The sequence below is a fragment of the Numida meleagris genome, chromosome 11, assembly GCF_002078875.1.
Source record: "Numida meleagris isolate 19003 breed g44 Domestic line chromosome 11, NumMel1.0, whole genome shotgun sequence".
NCBI lineage: Eukaryota > Metazoa > Chordata > Aves > Galliformes > Numididae > Numida > Numida meleagris.
In genome coordinates, this window is record NC_034419.1 from 983614 (window position 1) to 1005697 (window position 22084).

The window sequence follows — 22084 nt, forward strand, 5'->3', positions numbered from 1 at the left end:
ACATCAGTCTTCCTCTGAGGCCCCAGGATCTTACATCCTCACGTGGAGTTTTACCATGTAGCAGAAAGATACAGACACTCGCATTCCTTGTCCAACCTAAAGCAACACATGCCAGCAAACTTTTGTTACAGATACAACTTGCTCACAGTAAATTACAGTAAGTTGCTCTTCAAGTTGATTTCGTTTCCTAGAACTTAGCAAAGCATAAACTTGGATAAGCTGGTTTCTAAATATAAAGTTTAGAAACATACTTTAAAAAATGCCTTAAATACACATACGTGCTGAAAATCATAGAATCATAGAATCACCAAGGTTGGAAGAGACCTCCGAGACCAGCCAGTCCAACCGTCCACCTACCACCAATATTTCCCACTAAACAATGTCTCTCAGTACAACATCTAGCTGTTTCTTGAACACCTCCAGGGATGGTGATGCCACCCCCTCCCTGGGCTGTTCCGGCACTTGACCAATCTTTCGGAGAAGAAATTTTTCCTAAATCCCACTGCGCTTCCTTCAAGAATTGTCTTCCAGGCAGAGAGCAAGGAAGCAGCAGTTTAATCCCCGTGTCAGCTGCTGCCATGACTGGTGGCATGATGACATTGTTCACCCTTGGAGAGGAGGAAAAATCCCAGTGGGGAGACCAGTGAAGGTATAGTTATGTCCCAGCTGGAAAAGCTGTCTTGCATTTTAACAGGAATGGCAAAAATCACCTTCATATATGCATTGTGTCGAGGTACCAGCTACAAAGACTGCTGAAATGCAGATTTCACAGCAGACCCTCGCACAGATACAAATATGTGGACTGGTTTGGATTTACTGTATTTACATAAGAGCACCAAAGAACTACAGAACTGATACAACAATGAAATCTCTGTTCACCAGTGACAAAATCTCACCTCCATCAAAATGGCCACCAACACGGCTCCACCAAGTGCTGACGTTAACACAAAAGCCCAGCATTAGAGTTGATAGAGCAAAAAAAAAAAAAATCAAGATACAAAGAGAGAAAGTAATTCTGCCTCCCAGTCTGGGAATCCTGCTTTCAGACACATTCTGCATATGCACAGCCACTCTTTGCTAAATTTACTGTCAGGCTATTAAGACAGCTGCACACCTAATTCAAACATTCTCAGTTACAAGGGCTGCTCTGAAAGTAATGCCTCCTATTTTATGATGTTGGCCCACAACATCAGAGGTGGATGTTGGTGGGATGGCAGTAGAGGCTGAACATTCCAGTCAATATTCCATTACATTTTTTTTGCTGTATGACAGATAGCAGTAGAGGGACAGTCTGACAGAATGGCATCTGACATGGAAGTGCGCATGAAGCAGAGGGGTGGGACTGAATTCCTCCATGCAGAAAAAATGGCACCCATTGACATTCACCAATGGAGACCAAACAGTGGATGTGAACACAGTGAGTTGGTGCGTGGTGTGTTTCAGCAGTGGTGACAGTGATGTGAAAAACAAGCCACATTCCAGTTGGCCATGCAGATTTTTATGAGTGCAGCATGCAGACTCTTGTTAATGGTGGTGTCTGTGCTGAAAAACAGTGTTTTGTAGCTGCGAATGTGCTCTATCAAACAATAATATTGTGCTCTTTGTGTCTGTTGTCGTTTCCATGGAAATAAATAGGAGGCATTACTTTTGGAGCAACCTCTCTACATTTTCCATACATGCCAGTCAGACATCACACAGACTGTCTATCACATATTCAATCTGTAAGGACAACTCAGCATGGATATTATAAGAGGAGATGAAAGGCTGGTGACCAGGTGACATGTCACTAGGCTGGGCAGAGGAAGCTTCTACTTTGGAACACCAAGAGAACTGGCTGTGTTACAAACAGATGAAGAGGATGGGCAACAGGGTTAAAACTCCAGTCCACTCTAGTAATGACAGTAAGCATCTACACAAGAACTCTGTAAGGGAAACAGAAGACAACAACAGTACAAAAGGCTACACTCAAATGATCAATCTACCTCGTGAAGACAGATGGCAATAATGTTTAAGATGAAGTAAGGAGAAGAAGATGAACCAAATTAGATTACTTTCTTCCAAATGGGCAGGGCTTTTGCTGCAGGCACCAGTACCTTACCAGCATCCATAGACAGCTAAAGCTCTAAGGACAAATCAGATTAATTGCCTGATTTGTGTATCTGACCCACTGCTGCTGAAATCAGTTAAGTATTTCAGTGTCAAATCTCCCCTTCTCCAAGGGCTGTGAGTTTAAAAAAAAATAAGATGTTAACAGGTGTTGTCTATTATTGCTATAGTATATGTATTTCTGAATGCTTTTTCTGAACGTCAGCTTCACACAACACTTTTGTAGCACTACACAATACATTTCAATACATGTGGATGTGGCTGTTGTATTTTCCACCACCATTTATCAACACACACCGCATTCTTCCAAGAGCCAACAACTGTGACAAACGTTACAAATACCAAAGGACAGTGGATGGAGCGGGAGTCCAGGTGGTGTTTTCTATCCCTTCAGTGGAAAGGAAGGATACTGAGAGGATCAGCCAAGTCTATCTGATAAATACATGACTGAGAGTCTTATGCCACCGCAGGAATTTTGGCTTTTTTGACTATGGGGCGGTTTACTTGGTGCCTGGCTTGGATGGAGTCCACCTGAGTGAAAGGGGGAAAAGAATTCTGGCCCAGGAAATGTCTGTGTTCATTGATGAGGTTTTAAACCAGGTTTGAAGGGGGAAAGGGGAGACAGTGAGCCTGCCCATGACAAGCTGTGGGATGGCAAAGCTAAGTTAGAGCGACAAGGTGCTAGTGGGGGCCCTCACCCTGCTGCATCTTATGATGATGAAGGCAACAGGGAGACTAAAGGTAAATATTTCAAAGGAAATAATGAGTTATCCTCCAAGAAGAAAACAAGGCCAGTTGCCCAGCTGAAGTGCCTCTACACCAATACACACAGCTTGGGAAACAAACAGGAGGAGCTGGAAGACACCAATGCGGTCGCAGGTGCTGATCACACTGTGCACCTTGCTGAGTGCTTCCTTTATCCTGGTACTACAGACAGATTTCATTGTCTCTCACATTTTCATGAAGGCAGTGTTGATGGATAATAAAAGGTAAAACTGGAGATTAAAGGAAAAACTTGCTCAGAAGTGACAGAAGCCCTACCTATGTGTCTTCCAAGGAGGGTTGGTTTTTTAGCTTTTTTTTATTGTTCTATGAACAATAGAATCATTGAGGTTGGAAGAGACCACTGAGCTCATCTAGTCCAACCACCAACCCATCCCGAGCACAAACCCATCTGGTTTGATCTGACCATGCTAGGCTTTGTCTAAAAATAGCTTAGTCCAATTGTTATTATTGCTAAATAGGCCATGTCTGAAACAGCAGTAGCATGTTTCAAAACACTCCTTGACATCCAGTGCTGCCACAGATTGTGTTGTTGTTATTTGCTCGTCACACTTGAGCAGGTGGAGGAAGAGATTTCATACTGTAACATGTCTCCCAGTCTCCCTAATTGTGCCAATAGCTGCTGTTTATTTTCTTGAATGTCTCTAATTACCATGCGCTTCAAGTAATTGAATGTTTTCAGAAGTAAACTTCCTCTTGTAACTTGGGACTTTGCTCCACGTCATTTGCACTTTGTCCAGCTCTGCTTGGCATGCTGTCTGTAGGACAGAGATTAGCCTTTATGGGCATCAGAGAGGAGAAAACAAAAGAAGTAAATATGTAGCACAATTTTATCTGCCACAAGCTTCTTTGTAAGAAGTCAAATTCCCATGCAGACCCGTCTGCAAATTTGAAGCATGTATTAATTAGTCTTACAGAGCTGAATAATTACCTTTCTGCTACAAAGTAGTGTCTACAGAAGGTTCACGGTGTAAAGGAGGAAAAAATGCCCCTGAAGAAAGTTGCATTTTCCCACTATTAATCTCATTACAAGAGACAGGGCCACAGCAACACTGCTTGCACAGCAAAGCCCCTTGCAGATCTGTATGCACACACTGGGTGAGCAGTATCCTGATGTGCGTCAACCTGATACTTGCCTAGAGAAAGGCTCAGTCTCCACCTGCTGCCTTAGTGCTTAGCTATGTGTTTCCTGCAAATCTTAGCACTGGCTGGAGTTGGGATAAACAGACAGGACCTCCCAGCAACCAGGGCCTGCAGAGGCTTGCCCAAGAGGTCTGAGCAATACCATTCCTCCCTGTCTGCCACTGCTGACGGAACCACAGACCAGGAGACAGCAGCAGTAAAGTCTTGTCCAAAGCTGTTTGGACAGAGGAAGGCTCAAGGTCCCACTGACCTGACCTGAAAAGAGTGCGGGTGGCCAGTGCTGGAGCGCTTCCACGAGGATGGAGTCACACAGCCTTGCTGCTTAGCAAAGCCCTACCACCTCTCTCAGGACAAATTTCCTTTCCCCAATGATTCTTCTTTTTAACAGAGCTCTGCGTTTTTGAAATTACTTTATTTGAGGGGAAGGAATGAGGGAAGTGAGGATTTATTTTGTTTTTATTTTGTTATTTTCCGTAGCTACATGTCAAGCTGCTGGCAAGATGACTCCGCAGAACATGTGCTGTGGCAGTAACGATAGTGACAAACTATGTAACACCTAAGAAACCTCCAAAGTAAAAAGGCAGCCTCCAAAAAGCGGTGCAGCTTCCCACATCTGAAGCTGTGTGACTCCGCCAGAGCTGCCCCGCATACAACTGTTCCCTGCACTGAGTTCCTGGTCTCAGAAATCTCTCAGCGGTGACAAACAAGCCACTCCAGTTACTCCAGTTGCTGTCGTACCAGTGACGCTTGGCGCTCCTCCAGCCCTGCACCTACTCCCAGTTGCCAGGGAGGCAGGAATCAGGCTGAGCTCTGCATCGCAGCGATGCCTGCAGTGTTGCTGATGCCAACAACTCTCAGTCAATCATTTATCTATAAAATACAACTAGCATTTTTAGCGATACTGGGGAATGACAGAAGGATTTTTGTTAGTTTCAACGCTGAAGAATACGTTTGACACATCAAGCAGCTTGGAGGGTTGCAGCCACAGCCCCAAAGCTGGGGATTTGTTCATTTCAAGTGTGTTTGTTCCACATGTTCCAGAACTACTGAAGTTGTTCAATGACCTGGGCATATTATCCAGCGCATCAGAGCATTTGACCAGCCCAGCAGTCTTTGTGTGTCAGCAAAAGGGATATGAATTCCTGTGGTCTAGCTGGGAGGGAACAGCTTGGTTTGTGCACTACATGGAATGTTCCAAGGGTTTCATAGCATAGGTATGAAATTAGTTGCTGCACGGGCAAGCAAACAGTCCTGATGCACTTGTGTATGGCTTCTACGTTACTTTCCAGGGCTATCCAAAAATGGGATGTCGTCCACAGAGACCTGCACTTCACAGCTTAATTCATTGCTTCCACAGCACAACCGCTGGCACAGCTGTGACATCGCATAAAGCAGCCACTCACGCTCGCCCCTACAACCAGCAGCGAGGTTGTCCTGTTTTTCTTTCCCTGAAACTGTGAATGTTAAATGGGCCTTTTTACATCCTTCTTCAGCAGCTGTGCTGCATCTGAGCAGCAGAACCTTTTGTTCCTCACGCTATGTAAAATGATTAATGCACTTGCCAGGCTGCAGAGAATTATATTGAAAACTACAGGTTGCAGTGGTACAAACATTTAGCTGCAGTGTAACTCCTTGCAACAAATTCAGTGGGATTTAATCTAACTGCACTGTTCCACTGCATGGAAACCAGTGGAGTGTGGCTGTTAGCTGCTAACTGGCAGCTTCAGGGAACGCCAACCAAAAATATATACCATGAGGATCCACAAATGCAATGTGAAATCATTATCGAGAAGCTTCAAACTTCCTCCGAAGACTGAAGAACTGACAAAAAGGTTGCAAAACGCTGGAGGTGAAATTGAACCTTTGTAGTGCGGATATATAGCAGAACACGGGTACACATTCAGGGCCATACATACAAGCAGATAACTCCGTTTCATGTTAACCTGGACAGAAACCAACTCAAAATGAAGTGGGTACCCGTTATAGCTTCATTTTTCTCTGAGATTAATTAGGCTCTGGGTTCTCTTGACATGGTGTTCTGCTGCAACCTTAAGTCTCTTTTATTTTTTCTCAGAAGTATACAACATCAGCCATACCATACAAATGTAAGGTTTCTCTACAACATGCCCCAGGAGAAATGTCACATTGCATTTACCACCATCTTTTACCTCTACGATTGCTCCACTTTGTAATTTCAGTGATGAACTGATGCTCAACTGAAGTGTGACTTTTTTTTTTATACAAGAGCCAAGTATCACCTCTTCTATGGAAGCAAAGCAACATGGTTTTAATTCAGTGTAGATTTGGCTTCTTGACAACCCTTGTTGCTTTCGAATAAGCAGAAAAACAAATTAATCACGTGCAGTGATTTGGAAGCATAAACGCTCATTCTAAAGCCCAGAGCCGTTAATAAGTATTCACAGACTTACAAATGAATAATCATAGGAACCCAAATGCTGGCCTGAGTTTGCCATGTAAATTTAAACACGTAATTTAGTCAACAAAATTACTAGAATGTAGGACACAATGAATTCAACAAAAAATAGATATTAGAAGATGCCTTTTGAATTGATGTCAAACTCATCTAGTTTAGCATTCCCTATCTTCTCCATAGCATGGATGACATTAATCCTTTGTGTTGTCAAGCCAAGTTATACTTTTTATTTGAGGCATCTCAAGTTTAACAGTGGTGTGACAAAAATGTCTGTTTGTTTTGTTGACTTGAACAAATTTACCCTAGGAATTAATTTGTTGTGTTGCAGTTTAGCAGTAGAAATACAGCCATTGTAAAAAATGTCCATTGACAATGAGATTTAATGTCAGTATTCTAAACTAGACAATCTTTAAGGAATATGAATTTTTCCAATCAAATCTGTTCTCTTTCAACTGAAGCTGTTTTTCTTCATTTGCTGATCTCCAAAGCAATGCTGCTACCTCCTGACTGGTTTGTTCAAAATCCACACGATCCAAAACCACATGAAACCACCCATATATTCACCTACTTCATAATGCTGTTGGATATAACTTAAGTAAATGAATTGTGATCATCTTATCCATCCTCCTGCCAATACAAGATTGTTCCTGGAAAACTATTCACTACTGCTTTCTCCAATTAATTTTTCAAGAGTCAAGTGAGGGGTCTTTTGAGACTAGCTAAAGAATCACATTGTTAAAGCTTTTTTCCCTACTATTGATTTAATCTTTCCTTTCCCTCCAAGATATCAGTTTCTTCTCATCGTGCTTCTTTGTTTATGTCTTCCTAGCTGCAAGAGAGAACAACAGAAGGCTGTTCTGAGCTGAGCTGCACTCACCCTTAAGCTCTTCCTACCCAAGTTGTACCCGTTAGCTACCTACTGAGTTTCCCAATAGTCTAAAACCATTGTGGCCAGGCTTGTTCATCACATTCAAGAAGCTTTTCATACCCTGCTCTGTGACTGTTTCCTTTTAAGTAAAGCAGTCCTTTCTCATGTTAACAGCATGAAGCTACTACTACTGGCTGAAAGTTTAGCTTTGGATTTAAAGGTAATGAGCAACATTTTGGAACTGCTACCCTGCACATTTTGGCAAGGAGTTTCATTATAGTTTATGGTAATACTTCAGTGCATAGGTGAATCATTTGTATTCAGGTGAGCAAAACGATAAAATGCTACCTTGGCAATGTGACTTCACTTTCTATTCTGGCATTTTAAAAGTAAACAGAAATTCTAGAGACAAAGAAATGTATCATTTTGGGGAAAATTGTTGATAACAGGATCTACAAAGCTTTACAGCAAAGGAGAATGGTACACTTTACCCATTTATGAGAAAAAAACAGTATATGTTTCTGCTTTATTCTGCTTTCACACTGCTTATAGATGCAAAGAGCAGTTTCCTGTGGAAATGATTTCGCTGATTTTTCGCCAGCTGGTTGGTCACAAAGTGCAGACTCCTCTACTGGCTCCAGGTGCCAACTTTCATTAAGACAAGTGGCATATCACCAACTGGATAGTACCAATGGTAAGGCTGTGACAAGGATGCCATGAGATCCAGTGGGAGACGGGAGTGCTGCTAAGAACAATCCTGGTTGCCAGCGGTTGGCAGTCGGTGCAACACTGAATTCTGTCATCTCATTACTTCTGGACTGTAGGTGGTAGGAAATGAGACCAGTAAACACTTTCCATTTGCTATTCAGACTGTGGTAATCAAAGCCAAATATAGTATAGCAGTCACCATTAGAAAGCTTGACACTGATTGTCTTAGCAACTTCGGTTTCCATGGCATCTCTTCATATAATGCCACTCTATTAGATCTACTGCAGAGTGGTGAATACTGGGTTTTAAAGCTTTTACATTCATTCTGTAACACAAAGAGGAAGGAGGGGGAAAAAAAAAATAACCAAAATAGAAAATACATTATTTAACAAAGCATGTTTCCATGAGTTTCCTAGAATAAGCATCTGAAATGTTTGCATAGTGATAAACTCTTTGGATTTAAATAAAGAACAGCAAATATCATCCTAAGGCATTTCAGCCTAAATTTAGTTAGTGATTTTCTTGGTGTCCAAATGAAGACATTAAAAGTGAAACTCATTGTCACATTCCTGGGTCCACATCCTCAGAGCACTGATCCAAACCGCCGGGATGAGAAGTCAAAACCACAAACTTGCAGAACTGCCGTTCACCTGAAATGACAGCTACAAAGGAGAAAAGCAGAAAATTCAAACACTCTCATACCTAAAATATATTAAACCCTAACATAATGACTTCCAAATAATGAAGGCTTTGAGTAATTACATTAAAACAGACATAATTTAAGGGACGGAGTAAAAAGTGCGAAAAGCTACATTATGAGCATCCAACAATTCTCTAAGTGGGAGACGTGGAAATCTAACCAATAAGTGTGACTAACTCCAATTTCAGACACTGATATTTTCAGTTATTAATAGCTCGTTTTCACTCCCACATATGGACACTGTAGTTGTTTACTAGACCTTGTATTTCAGTAATCCACACCAAGGATGAACAACCTCAGCCTGGGCCTGGCTCTGCGTGTCTGACACTGGGACGCAAGAATCACAGCTTTTGTTTGATTAAAATATTCCTGTGTATCCCAGGACTACAGGAGGTGCAGGGAGCCATGTCTGTGAGCGGATTTCTGGGTGGTAGGTTGGATTACATTCAAGACACAGCTTTTTTCTCTTGAAAATGCAACCAGACAGGAAGTGACCAGCCACAAATAACTCCCACGTATACTTACAACCATCACACATACAAGAAGATCCATCAAGGCCAATCAGTGTTCCTTGCTCGGCAGCATCTTGGCAACATCTACCTCTGGCTTTTAGTCAATTTGAAAAGACGTTGTGTAAAGCCAATGATAGACTCGACCTTTGCTTTTTGCACTTGTGAGGTTATTCATTGGTGAAATTTAGCATTTATAGGCCTCTTGTTATTTGAGTAGAAAAAATAATAGTAATTAAGATCTCCATGCAGTACCAGGGTCAGGTTAAAACAAATCCCACTGCAAAGTTGCTAAGTGTACCACAAGCAATGCCCTGCCCCTCCCTGCGGCTTGGGGGGACAGTGGGTTTCTCCAGGACTCATTTACAGAGCAGTTGCCAGGGGTGGCTGATTAGTCAGTGGCTGAAATGGAGTTAAGGTTTCCAATAAGTCAGAGCACACCCTATTTACTTTTTATTAAATGCCAGATTGCATTTTCAGACTTTCTCATGTACCTTCTTGGCCATGTGTCACAGCAGCAGTCAGGCCAAATTCAAAGCTGACTAGGGGTTCTGGTCTAAAACAAATATTAAGTTTTTTGACAGAACCTTCCACCTAGGACCAAGGCATTTGTACTGTTTAACAGCTGTCTCAACCTGAAATCACCTTAACAAGTGTCAAAACAGAAATTGGATGGCTACATCACAGTCGGTCACTAGCTGCCAAGAAGATCCAGCCAGACTCCTGTTTGGGAAACGAGCATCTTGCAGAAGCTCCGTGCAACCCAACCCTGTTGTGGCCAGCCCCCAGGCACACCACGGCGTCCAGCCACACAGAAAAACTCCTGAAGGTCCTACCACCGCTGCTGCAAGGCTCAGTCCCGGACTGCCACTGAACTGTATGACATCCAAACAGCCTCCTAGCCTTGTTGGGGCTCTGCTGCTCTCCAGCTTTCATGCTGGTAAAGAAGCAGATGTACCTTTTAGGACTTGCATGAGCCACATATTTTAGAAACCACAGCTGCACAAACAGCCTCTTCATGTGGTCTTCCAGCATTGCAAAAGAAGTTTGTATGAAAACAGCAGTTTTTATAACTGAAAATCCCAGAAGGGAATTTCTTTCTGCAACTTTTCTTTATGTTCTTTAACAGTAGTAAAAGAATATTTGACATCTTTAAGTCAAGAAGTATGGGTTTGGGGTAGGCACTTTACTATAGAATCAAACATTAGCCCAGCATAACTCTATGGCTTCAGAACATCAACCTCTCTGCATCACCACCCTAGTGGCAAAGAACACAGATCCATGCCTTGCACCTCAAATCGGAACTGCCGGGGTCAGTCAGTTCTGAAGAGCTCAGTACCTTCAATCCCTCTCCTGTTATCAGCTGCTTGCGCTGGGCATATTCCAGTTGACATCCATACTGAATGCATAAGCAGTGTTCTGCAGGAGTCTGAACTGCCTGCATTGCTATTTTGCAGTTAATCTTTTTCACAATGAAAACCACTGTAGAAATGATTAGGCAACACTGCAGCGTAATAGGCAGCTCTAACCAACTGGGGGAACCCAGAGCAAGTCATTTGCAACATTTAATGGACTTATTTTTTTTTTAGCACAGATATAGATGAATGTCTACAACAAATAATAAAGTAAATAAAATGCAACTCACGTAAAATACGTATAACAAACGGGAAATACACTTTTGAGTATGAAAAATCCCGTCTTTAAATTCATAAATGAATAAGAACTAGGAAAAAACATACATCCCTTGTCCAAAAAACGGTGACAAAATTCAGAAGTATTAAGAGAAATGCTAAATATTAAAGAAAAGAAACAAAATCCTTCCTTTGACTCGCACCACAGATCACAGTAGAAGTACAGTTTTAAATAGAATAAAAAGGCCCAGGTTGCCCCCTCCAAACTCCATCCCACATTTCCATCTAACACACAGCATTCCCCTCAAATTAGAGACTAATTTATGCTCACAGCTATTCACAAAGGCAGAAAATCAGTCAGATTTATCTGGCCTTGAACACTCCGAAGACATTATGAATGATCTGGTGCTGATTGCTGTCGGATGCCTTATAAATGAACTCTTACAGGCTCCGGTCTCTGCAAACTAACGTCAGCAGTCACTGTGAGAATTTCTGGCTTTTTTTCCTCCTTCTGACTGAGGAAGACTGTGGAAGACTCGGTACCAGACCGTGAGCTGACTCCCCAGGCACAGCCCATGGCCGCTCGTATTGTGGGGCTGTGGCGGGGGATGTGCTCAGGAACAGGAAGGGCAGAGCTGAGTGAGAGCCCTGAAATAAATTAAAATTAGCTTAGAGAAATGTAACAACTTTAAATTGATTGTGCTCAACCACAACTTCACTCATAGCGATGTTGATAGAACTACTGACATTCGAAGAATCTCTGCAAGAACATACAGAAATATCCACAACAGAAACTTCCAGCTCCTTATCCAGCCTGAGCTGAAGCCTATGTAAACAAGAAAGCATCATATTAATTCAGAAGCTGATTGTTTCTGTTTTTAAAACAAACCTTCTGTTCAATATGCCTAATAAGAACGGATGATAACTCTGATCTACTATTCAGGAACACTCTGGTAGTTAAAGTATTGGGAAGTTTCAAACTGCCACCAACACTGGAAGGATGGATAAATAACTAAGCAAAGCTTACAAGCGCTACAAGAGGCTCTAGAGAAAGGAAGTTCCCTCGAATGCTGCCTTGTGCCTACAGACGGCCTCAGAACCAACAGCTGCTGCTCCTGGCAGCAGAGGTTTGGGGCACGTAACGAAAGCGGCCGTCAGAGCAGAGCACATTCACCCAGGCTGGTTGCCAGCTCTCTGTGCCTTCCTGCAGGCAGCGAACAGCAGGAGTAGAGACTTGGGCAACAGCAACAGTTTTAGAGAAGCTGCTGATAAACATTTTGCTTTGGCTGGGGAGAAAAAGTTCCCACTTCAGGCTACTTCAGTCCACCACAGCAGCAGCGTAAGGATCAGCAGAATTCAGCAGAAATCAGATCCAGCAGAAACCAGGGCCTTGCACATCGTTTCGTGCATGCTCAGCACAATGAGGCCAGCGGCCAGAGGCAATGGTAGCCTCTTGCAATCACACCCTTGCCTGCAAAAGGCAGTCTGGAGCTGACAGCTGTCGCCAATGGCTTGGTTACAAGTCCTCAGCTGATTGTAAAAATGCTCACGAAGAACAGTCAAGTGGCTGAAACAAAGTCATTCAAACTCTCCATCAAAGTTAAGCGTGCATGCAGTATATTGCAACCATTCAAATGACTGGTTTTCTGCCAGCAGTAATTACTGAGATGCCAAAAAATCAAATGATGAATTACTTGCTGAGGAGAAGGCTGCACCTCCTCCCCAAGGCTTCTTCCACATCTCTGATCAAAATGCACTCACCAAATGGCTCAGAAATAAAGCAGCATCTCAGTGTTGCACTTAGTGTCTCAGTGAACAGGAGTCAGCTCACAGACTGGTGACTGCTGGACCAGTTAGCCCATGAGGAGGAGTTGAACAGGGCCACCGCTGCATGTCTTAGCAAATGTCTGATGCTGAGGTGCCACGTAATGTTTCTTTTCTGCAGTGTGTGTATTTTAAAGACAAAATATTTTTCTTCTGGTGTAGATACACTTGGACTTTTAAAAGTAATCCCACTGGGAATTTCCTTCAGGTGGCAGTTGGAAGATGACGGAAAAGGAAAAATCGGAGTTTGAAAATAGAAACCCCGCTATATTTACACGTACCTCATGACTGAGAATCCTCGAAGTTAATGTGAACTGAACAGAATGTGTTTTCTTAAGGTTCGGTCAATCAAACCTCACCGCATCCTGCTACTGAACTAACAGACGTTGTTACTGAGTTTAAACTGTATACGTGGTGTTAGTCCTTGAAAAAGAAAGTCTGAAGTGGTCTTTATTGGCTCAGTTTTGATCTTCTTGAAAGTACAATTGCTCCACCTGCAAGCCATCTCTCTGGAAAATTAGAAAAGCTTTTTCTCTCTGCTCAAGCAATACTTGTTTGCAGAATTCCCTGGCACACGGGTCAGGAGCAAGCAGCAGCGACGAGAGCAGACACGGGTGTGTGTTTCTTCTCACAGTGCACTGGCAGCTGTGCTCAGCTACACTTCCTGCCCACCGCTGCGTGCTCTGGCTCCCCACCACCAAATTCTGAGTTGCAAATTACCACCAGTAAGATAAAGAGCTCGGCTACAGCTGCAGAAGTCAGTTCACTGTCCCAGTTCATGGTCCTCCTTTTTCATATCCCTGGAGAATATCGCCCACTACATTATTAGAAATGTTTACATATCACTTTGCATTTGTAGATTTCAGTGCTCCTTACGTATATTATTCTGTTTTCAAGGTTCAGAGATGAAGTGACTTGAGAATCAGTGGTTATTTCAAGAAAAGAATCCAGGTCTCTTGAGTTGCGGTCAAGATGCTTTCACTATCATAATATTTGTTAAGGCGTTTCAGACAATCGTATCTGGATTTGAGCACAAAAACTTATTTAACAGACGGACACATGCCTATATTTTTCAGCTCAAGACAAAGACAATGAATTTTTTCCTATGTGGTCATTATTAGAAAACTATGAGCTAATTGCTATCATAGAAACACGGTGGTACAAATCATACAACTGGAATGCTATGATTGAGGGCTAAGAAGTTTTTAGAAGGGGTAGGCAGGGCAGGAGGGGAGGGGAAGTTGCCCTCTATGTTAAGAAATGGATAGATCGTGAAGAGCTGCCTCTGAGGAATGGACACAGTCAGGTTGAGAGCTTGTGGGTGAAGATTAGGGAGTGGACCAGTAAAGGACATCTGGTGGTCGGGGTCCACTACAGGCTGCCTGAGCAAAGGAAACCTGTGGGTGAGGCCTTCTTGCTTCAGCTGCAAGAAGTGCCGTGGACTCTAATCCAGATGGGGGGTTTCAATCATCTGGATATCTTCTGGGAAAGCAACATGGTGAGCTGCAAGTAGTCCAGCAGACTCCCAGAGTCCACTGATGATAACTTCTTGGCCCAGATATTAGACAAACTGACCAGAGGAGAAGGGTTACTGGAAGAGGGAGCTCACAGATTCAGAGGAGATCAATAAAGAGATTAAGATTAGAGGCAGCCCGGGCTGTAGCTACCATATCTGGTCACGTTTGTGATCTCAAGAAATATGCACCTGGCCAAGAACATTCAGGTCCCTGAACTTCAAGAGAACAAACTTCAGGATGCTTAGGGAGTTGTTGGATGAGATCCCCTGAGAAGTTGTCCTTAGGGACAGAGGAATGGAGCAGAGCTGGCAGCTCTTTATGGATGCATTTCTGAAAGCACAAGAGCTCTCCATCCTCTAGAATAAGAAATCAAGTAGAGGAGGCAGGAAACTGACATGGCTGGACAAGTACCTGCTGGTCAGAGTGAGGGAAAGAAGGAAATGTACAGGCAGTGGAAGCAGGGTTGGGTGGCCTGGGAAGAATACAGAGATGCTGTCTGGATGTGCAGAGATGGGATCAGGAATGCCAAGGCTGCCCAGAGAAACTGTGGGTACCCATTCCTGGAGGTGCCCAAGACCATGCTAGAAGGGGCCCTGGGCAGTGTGAGCTAGGGGGGCAGCCAGCCAGCCCACAGCAGGGGTTGGAACTGCACAGGCTTTAAGATCCTTTCCAACCCAAGCCAATCTATTATTCTATGATTTCCACCTCTTAAAGAAAAAAAAAAAAAGCAGCCTCTATTAAAGCATGTTCAACCCTCACATTTAAGGAAAGTCCATTTAAGGAAAGTCAAAGAGGGTCACTACAGGACGAAAACATTTTCAAATAACTCTGTAAAAAAGAAGAGGGAAAATACACAGCCTTAAATCATAGAATCACACAATCAGAATCACAGAATGGTAGGGGTTGGAAAGGGACCTCTAGAGATCACAGAGTCCAACCCCTGCTAAAGCAGTTCCCTACAATAGGTGGCACAGGTCGGTGTCCAGACAGGTCTTGAACATCTCCATAGAAGGAGACTCCACCACCCCTCTGCGCAACCTGTTCCAGTGCTCTGTCATTCTGACAATAAAGAAGTTCTTCTCTGCATTAGTATGGAACTTCCTATATTCCAGTTTCTGGCCACTGCCCCTTATTCTATTGTTGCTTGGCATCGAAAAGAATCCACCCCCATTGGCTTGACACCCGCACTTAAGATATTTATAAATAGTGATGAGATCCCCTCTCAGCCTTCTCTTCTCCAGACTAAACAGCTCCAGTTCTCTCAGCCTTTCCTCATACCAGAGATGCTGCAGGCCCTTTATCACCTTTGTGGCCCTCCATTGGACTCTCTCTAGGCGAACCCTGTCTTTTCTGAACTGGGGAGCCCAGAACTGGACACAGCACTCCAGATGTGTCCTCATCAGGGCAAGAGCAGGAGGATCACCTCCCTCAACCTGCTGGCCGTGCTCTTTGCAATGCACCCCAGGATCCCATTGGCCTTCTTGGCTGCAAGGGCACACTGCTGGCTCATGGCCAGCCTGTTGTCCACCAGGACCCCCAGGTCCTTCTCTGCAGAGCTCCTCTCCAGCAGCTCAGACCGACTGTATTGATGCATGCAGTTATTGTTCCCCAGGTGCAAGACTCTACACGTGCTCTTGTTTAACTTCATCAGGTTCAACTTCAATGAAGTTCCAGAAGAAATAGCTTAATATATCTTCATTCAAAATATAGTTGTCCTGATGATAAAATATGTGTTTTCGCAGTGTCTTTGATTACAAAAAGTCAGTACGGATTTTAGAAAAAAGTCTGTCTTGTTAATAATCAAATGGTGATTTTTAATGAGAGATTCAAGGGTGCTTACATGCCAAAGCAATAGAAATGCTTTTATAACACTATGCAAGTCCCCAGGTCAGTGGTTTCTGAGTGGTTTGGCCAACTTCTCCTAGCACAATTTAACAGACTGCTATCAGGAAAGCTGGATACTTCTTTAACAGAAAAGATCCTAGGCAAATGTTCTAATTTTATAAAAATGCAGCTTAACAAATCTGAATGAACATTCACCAATGCCTGTAAAACCAATTTTTAGAGCAACTAATCTATTTCCAACTAATTCCAAGACGAGGCTGTAAGTTCAGTCCACAAATACGTAGCAGTCATAACAGGCCAGAATTAAAACACAAAAACATTACATTCCCTTTCCATGGAGATAGCAGAACATCAACCATCATTTCTATGGACATAGTCTTTACTTATGTAAGAGATTTTAAAAAACTACAGCACAACAGAACTCATTGATTCCACAAGATGTGACTGCTAAGAAAAATGGCTTTCATCACACTTCATAATAAATTTATCGAAAAAGTCATTTGTTTAAAGTGTTGCCTCAGAAAGATCCCTTGAGACATGCCATTTTGATGGCACTCTTTTCATTATTCAAATATAATGAAGCGATTCTGCATAGTTGTGCTGGACTATAAATCACTGCTGTAAAAAAGGCACGTTCAGCATGTTAATAGACTGGAGATCAGATTTTGAAGAGTGTTTTATAGCTACACATGCACTTTATCTCTTGCACATACACACCAGATAGCAGTTCATACAACTTTCCCAAATTCCATCATTATTAAATTTGGGAACTGACGGGATAGATTTTAAGGAGACTTTAAAGAGCATTTTGCACTTCATGTCCAGTGCTACTGTAAATATACTGTCTGTATAAAACCTCGCGGCAGCCTCACTCAACAAAGAGATATTGGGGAAGCCAGCAAAAGCAGGAAGGAGAGCCCTCTTAGAAAGCTGATTTCTAAAAATGTACAAGTTTGGCATCAGAGAGAGTCGCAGCCCTGCCAGGTTTGAGTGCCCACAAGAGAGAAGCTGCTCGGCACACCAGCAGTAGCATTTATTGCAACCTACTTCAGGTTAAGAAAGAATTAAGCATGCATTAACACGGAGAGCTAAACAGCATCTTCAGAAGAAACTGCCAAGAGGTCATCTGAGAGGAAAACTCACTTTTAGAGATGAGCAAAAGGAGTCTGAAGGACATGCCTTCCTTCCAAAGCTGCTGGGATTTTCGTTTTGATTTAATCAGCTGAGTAAGCGTCAATACTTCCCTAAGGCTGCAAACTGCAACCCAATGGGGATCGTTTCACACGATGGGTTATCCAGGTGTGAATCGATCTGGATTTACAGGATAATTCCTTTACTTCAGCTGTGGTTATGCCTCACAGAAGTTTGGAGGTGCGGTTTTGCTTTGAGGCCTATGACTTCATATCTGTAAGAGAATTTCTGGGGAGGTCCTGGTGAGGTTTAAAGTTGTACAAACAAACGGTATCAGTGCAGTGCAACTGGCAGTAAACACGGTACTCTGGATAAGGCCCCCAAACTAACTCTGAATGCTTCCGTGTGAAAAAGTTATGAGGTAGGAGCAGATGATGAGAAAGTTTCAAAGGCTGCATTCCAGTCTGCAGTATCTTTCTTCCACCAATTATGTGGTTTTGCCCTATGGTTTTATTGCCTCTCATCACTTTATCACATACATTCAGATCTTTGAAAGCAGAGCCAGAGAACACAAAAACAACAGAAAGAGATCTAACCTACAATTAATCTAATGTAAGATAAAGTATTTGAGGAATTCATAAATCATTTCCACATTCAGGATGCAAATCTGGAACGTATAGCAAGTGTGTATGCATGGTGGAATGCTATTTAACCTGGCTGACAGGAAAATCTTGAAGATGAATGACATTTATACTGGAAAACACAAAAGGCTGATGCGTCCCAGCTTCCTCCAGACTTGCTAAAAAGGTGAGAAGGTGACAAAGAGGAGATCTCAAGATTGGGAGATGTGTTTAAATCCTAGCAGCAATTGCAGCACTGCATATACCAAACAGTTCAGATAACAGGCTGAAAACCTAAATAGAGCAATGTGAAAACTGAATCTTGAACTGGTTTTGTACTCCCGATTGTACAACAAAATGCAGAGCCAGTAATTTTTGTGAAACTCAGCTGAATACATGTCCCATCTGATGACACTAGCTTCAGTAGTGCTGAACACTTGAGTTAGCCAAATAAATTCAATTAGTTGATATGGAAGCACCCAAATTCTGCTTACTATTTTCAGGGGCTGTATAGATGTCAGCATGGAGAAAAAAAAAATACTTATGTCCTGTAATCCCAAGCAGCGGATTAGCATGGCAATACTGGGGAGAAACAAGGAAGCAAAAAACCCAGCCCAATCCCAATCCAAATACTGCCGTATCTCTCTTTTAACCCTTATCATTCAATTTCTTGCTGTTTCTTGGGAAACACAGTTTAAGTTGAACTACTTTAAGGAGAGGACCTGTGACTTGGAGAAAAAGAGTTTTTCTACAGTTCTATAAATCTTTTTTGTATTGTCTCTGGAATTATGGAATCAGCTCTTGTCAGACAAAAAACAGGGAAAAAAAATGGCAGAGATGTTCACCTGGAGTGCATCTAATTCAGGTGACTACAACATGCAGGAAAAGACAAAGTTGTTTTCACTCTCTACAGAGGGCTTGTGCTCAAAAACAAAGGGACAGTAATCTCATCTGTGCTTTCATATCACACAATTCTAAACTGCACTCCTGGTAACGTGCTGCTCCTTGTACCGGAATTCCTCCAGATCACAGGTTCTCCATCCCGTCATTGAAGCAGGGCCGCGGTGCCCGGCAGGTACTTGCTGTGCACTGAGATCAGCCTGAATTCAGGAGTTGTTGCTCACTGAAAGTACAGCACATGGGTTCGCAATCAAACTTCAGACCGCTAAGAAATGCTGGTACTCCATTCTGTCACAGAAACAAGGTTAATTAGTTGTAAATTTGGTTAATGCCCTTTATTCATATGCACTGTTTCTTCAGTCTGTTCAGTTTTATAGTTACACATAACATCCCCGGCTGCACTGAACTGTGTACAAAGATTTAAACCTTAGGTGTTATTTACAAAACCTGTCTCACCCTATAAGGCATCATAAGAACAATTAGAAAAGAGAAGCAAGCGTGAAGGGCAATGTGGTGTGCACGTGTCTGCTGCTAGAGATGATTAAAACAGATTAACTTAGGCAAGTTTCTTATTCCTGCAGTGATAGGTCAAAATCATTCACACATTAACCACACCCCCACATTAGTGGGGATTGCTATCCAGTGGGAACCACCAAGCAGAGCCTTCACGAGCTGTTGTTCTACAGCAGAGAAATGTCACATGTTTCCAGAGAGTTTAGTGCAGCTTTAGAAATGAGCCACATGACAAACTGGTTCAATTTTACTTACACAAAAATATATGTTGGAAAAGCAGAGCACAAGTATTTTCTCTGGACAGCTGAACTCTTACCCATCATGAGCAGAGGGTGAGAAACCTTACTCAAAATCCGCAACGACAAACAGTGCCTCCACAATGATTGCATTACATGCCACAGAATGGCAAAAAAACTCCTTCAGCCAAGTACTGGCAGAAAATAAGAGTACACATTTTTAGCATTTCATCATGAATTGAAATTATAATCTGGTCCAAGTCTCAGTTTACCATTAAAATTGGAAGGAAAAAAAAATCTATACATATATAAATTAGTCTCCAAGTTGCCAAGCATCAGTTTTCAATGGAGAAAAGCCACATTTGACATTGGAAACAGCACCAGACAAAATTATAAAGCGGGTTCAAAGGCAACTGTGAGCAAGACAGAAAACACTGATGCATGTCAGGATCTTCAACATGAAAATTGTTGGTCATTTCGACCTATTTTTCTTTAGAAAGATTGTCATAAAATCTATTGAAATAGCCCAGAGTGCACAAAAGATGAGAAAGACTATTTTAAGTGTGATGCATGTTAAAAAGATATAAAGTTTATCACAAAGAGCCAAAGTTGTATAATAAAATGGGACACAGATCTTTGCTAGCTCCTTTCCTCAGGTATTCCTTCTCTCACATTCATTTCCATTTCATCCAGTAGAATATTCAGATGTAAAGGAGGCTGGGATCCCGATTCAACTTTTTGATTCAAACATGTTTGAAGACCACTGCAAACCTGCAGCAAGATGCAGCATTAACAGATAAACCTCCTACTGAAATCTTGCCTTCCCCTTTCACCAGGTCAGCAATTCTCCCTCTTCCAGTCCTTCTGATAGGGGTGGAAATTGTGGCAACAACCAAGGAAGGTTTCTTCCTACTCCACCATTCCTGGACTGTAGAACCGTGATTTATCCCCAGTTTCCAGTGGGACTGAAGGTACAACTTCAGTGTGGTACACGAGTTGAATTTTAAAAGTAATTTGTACAGCATGACTTTTGACATGCAAAAATACTAACTTCTATCAGGTCTGTCAAATTAGCAAAGCTAGCAGAAGTAACCTGTGCAATGCCACAGGCAGATACTGAAAGAATGAGCCAAGGGGGAGGAGAAGAAAACATCTGTAAGGGCTCCTAAAGTATCTTCCCTCTACCTTTTCTCAGTCATTCTGTATAGTTATATCCTTTAGCTACTCTCTGCCAAAAGACAGATGGACCAACCCCAAAACCATCTCTCGGGTTCAATACACACTTCCCATTTGCAAGCTTGGAAGTGTGGGAGGAATCCTTTTCAAGATCCTTTATAACAATATAAAATGGACGTCTTTGTAGAAGATGAAGGGTTTGATCGCAAGAATGTATTCTGACTGTCTAAATACCACTGCTTCATGCAGATCACTGAGCTGTGGTCTTTTAACAAATGAGATAGCTTTCCATGGTCTCCTTTGTACCAGACTGCAAACTCCTCTGTTCTCACTGAAATTCTTTGGTACCAGGGGAGTGAGCAAAGTACACAAGTTGCTGAAGTACTGAATAGCACCCTGATACTTACAGAAAATGATGTGTGCTAATATACAAAATAGATCTCATCCTTCACCTTTAAATCTTCAGCTGACGTGCTCTGAAAGGCACTTACCCCTTACAGTTGTATGAAATTTAACATAAATCTGAAATTAAAAGGATGAGAGAACTTGCACAAGCTTAGCGCAGATAATGCTGAACTGTGACACGCTGGTTCTCCCTGTAAGAAGACTCAACTGCAGCATCAGTGATAAAAGAATGTGCTTTCAGCCCCAAAGGAAACAAATACAGAGGCACACTGTGGAGACAGAGCAGGCTCGGGCTGGGGCCCAGAGAAGATGGTACTTTTGACATTAGAAAATACATTCCAGTCCAAGTACTCATGCACCCTAAGTTTCCTCTAGCAGCTTGGACTCATTCCGACACTTTCTGGCCAGTCTCAGACTGTCCCCTCGTGTTCGCCTGCACGCCAGCCTGCATCTCACGGCACCAGTGCTACACGGCAGGCAATGTAAGATCTAAGGCACGCCTCAGGGTGCGCAGAGCATTTTGCCATCTACTTGATTAAAGGGGTTGGTGATACCTAAGTAAGTATTTTGTAGACTTTGTGTTCATTAGAATGTCCTTCTAACAGCAAATAGTGAAAAATATGACAAAGGCGGAAATATACCCGGCTTGTTTTATATCTGTGCCATATCCATGAACAATCCCACGTGTTCATTGCTGGGTTTACAGCATCCTTCTTTTAGCAACTTTGTACATTTTCGGAAACTCTGGAGACTCTACAGCTTTGCAGCTCACTCTTTACAATCATTAAAGCGGTGAATGGGATTGTGAGTTTACAGCTGAAAGACTGAGAAACAACCTCTGGTGTTCTACAAACTATTTGCACAAGAGATGAGCAGTTAAACACTGAAAAATGCAAAACTGTTGCTAGATACCTTGTAGCTTCTGTACACAAACATCACAAATATGAAATAGGAATGACTGAGGACTCAAATACACGGGTGAATGTTGTCGACAGATGCAGTACAGTTAAACAACATCGCTGTGCCAGAGTTTTT

At 42.5% G+C, this 22084-nt stretch overlaps 1 long non-coding RNA gene across 1 annotated transcript in view; it reads right to left on the minus strand.

Annotated features, from left to right (window-relative positions):
* LOC110404817 overlaps nt 7829-22084 on the minus strand; it is a 58233-nt gene continuing 43977 nt past the window's right edge. The window contains exon 9 of the long non-coding RNA XR_002442503.1: nt 7829-8704. This is a non-coding gene — a long non-coding RNA (uncharacterized LOC110404817). The remainder of the gene's footprint in view (nt 8705-22084) is intronic.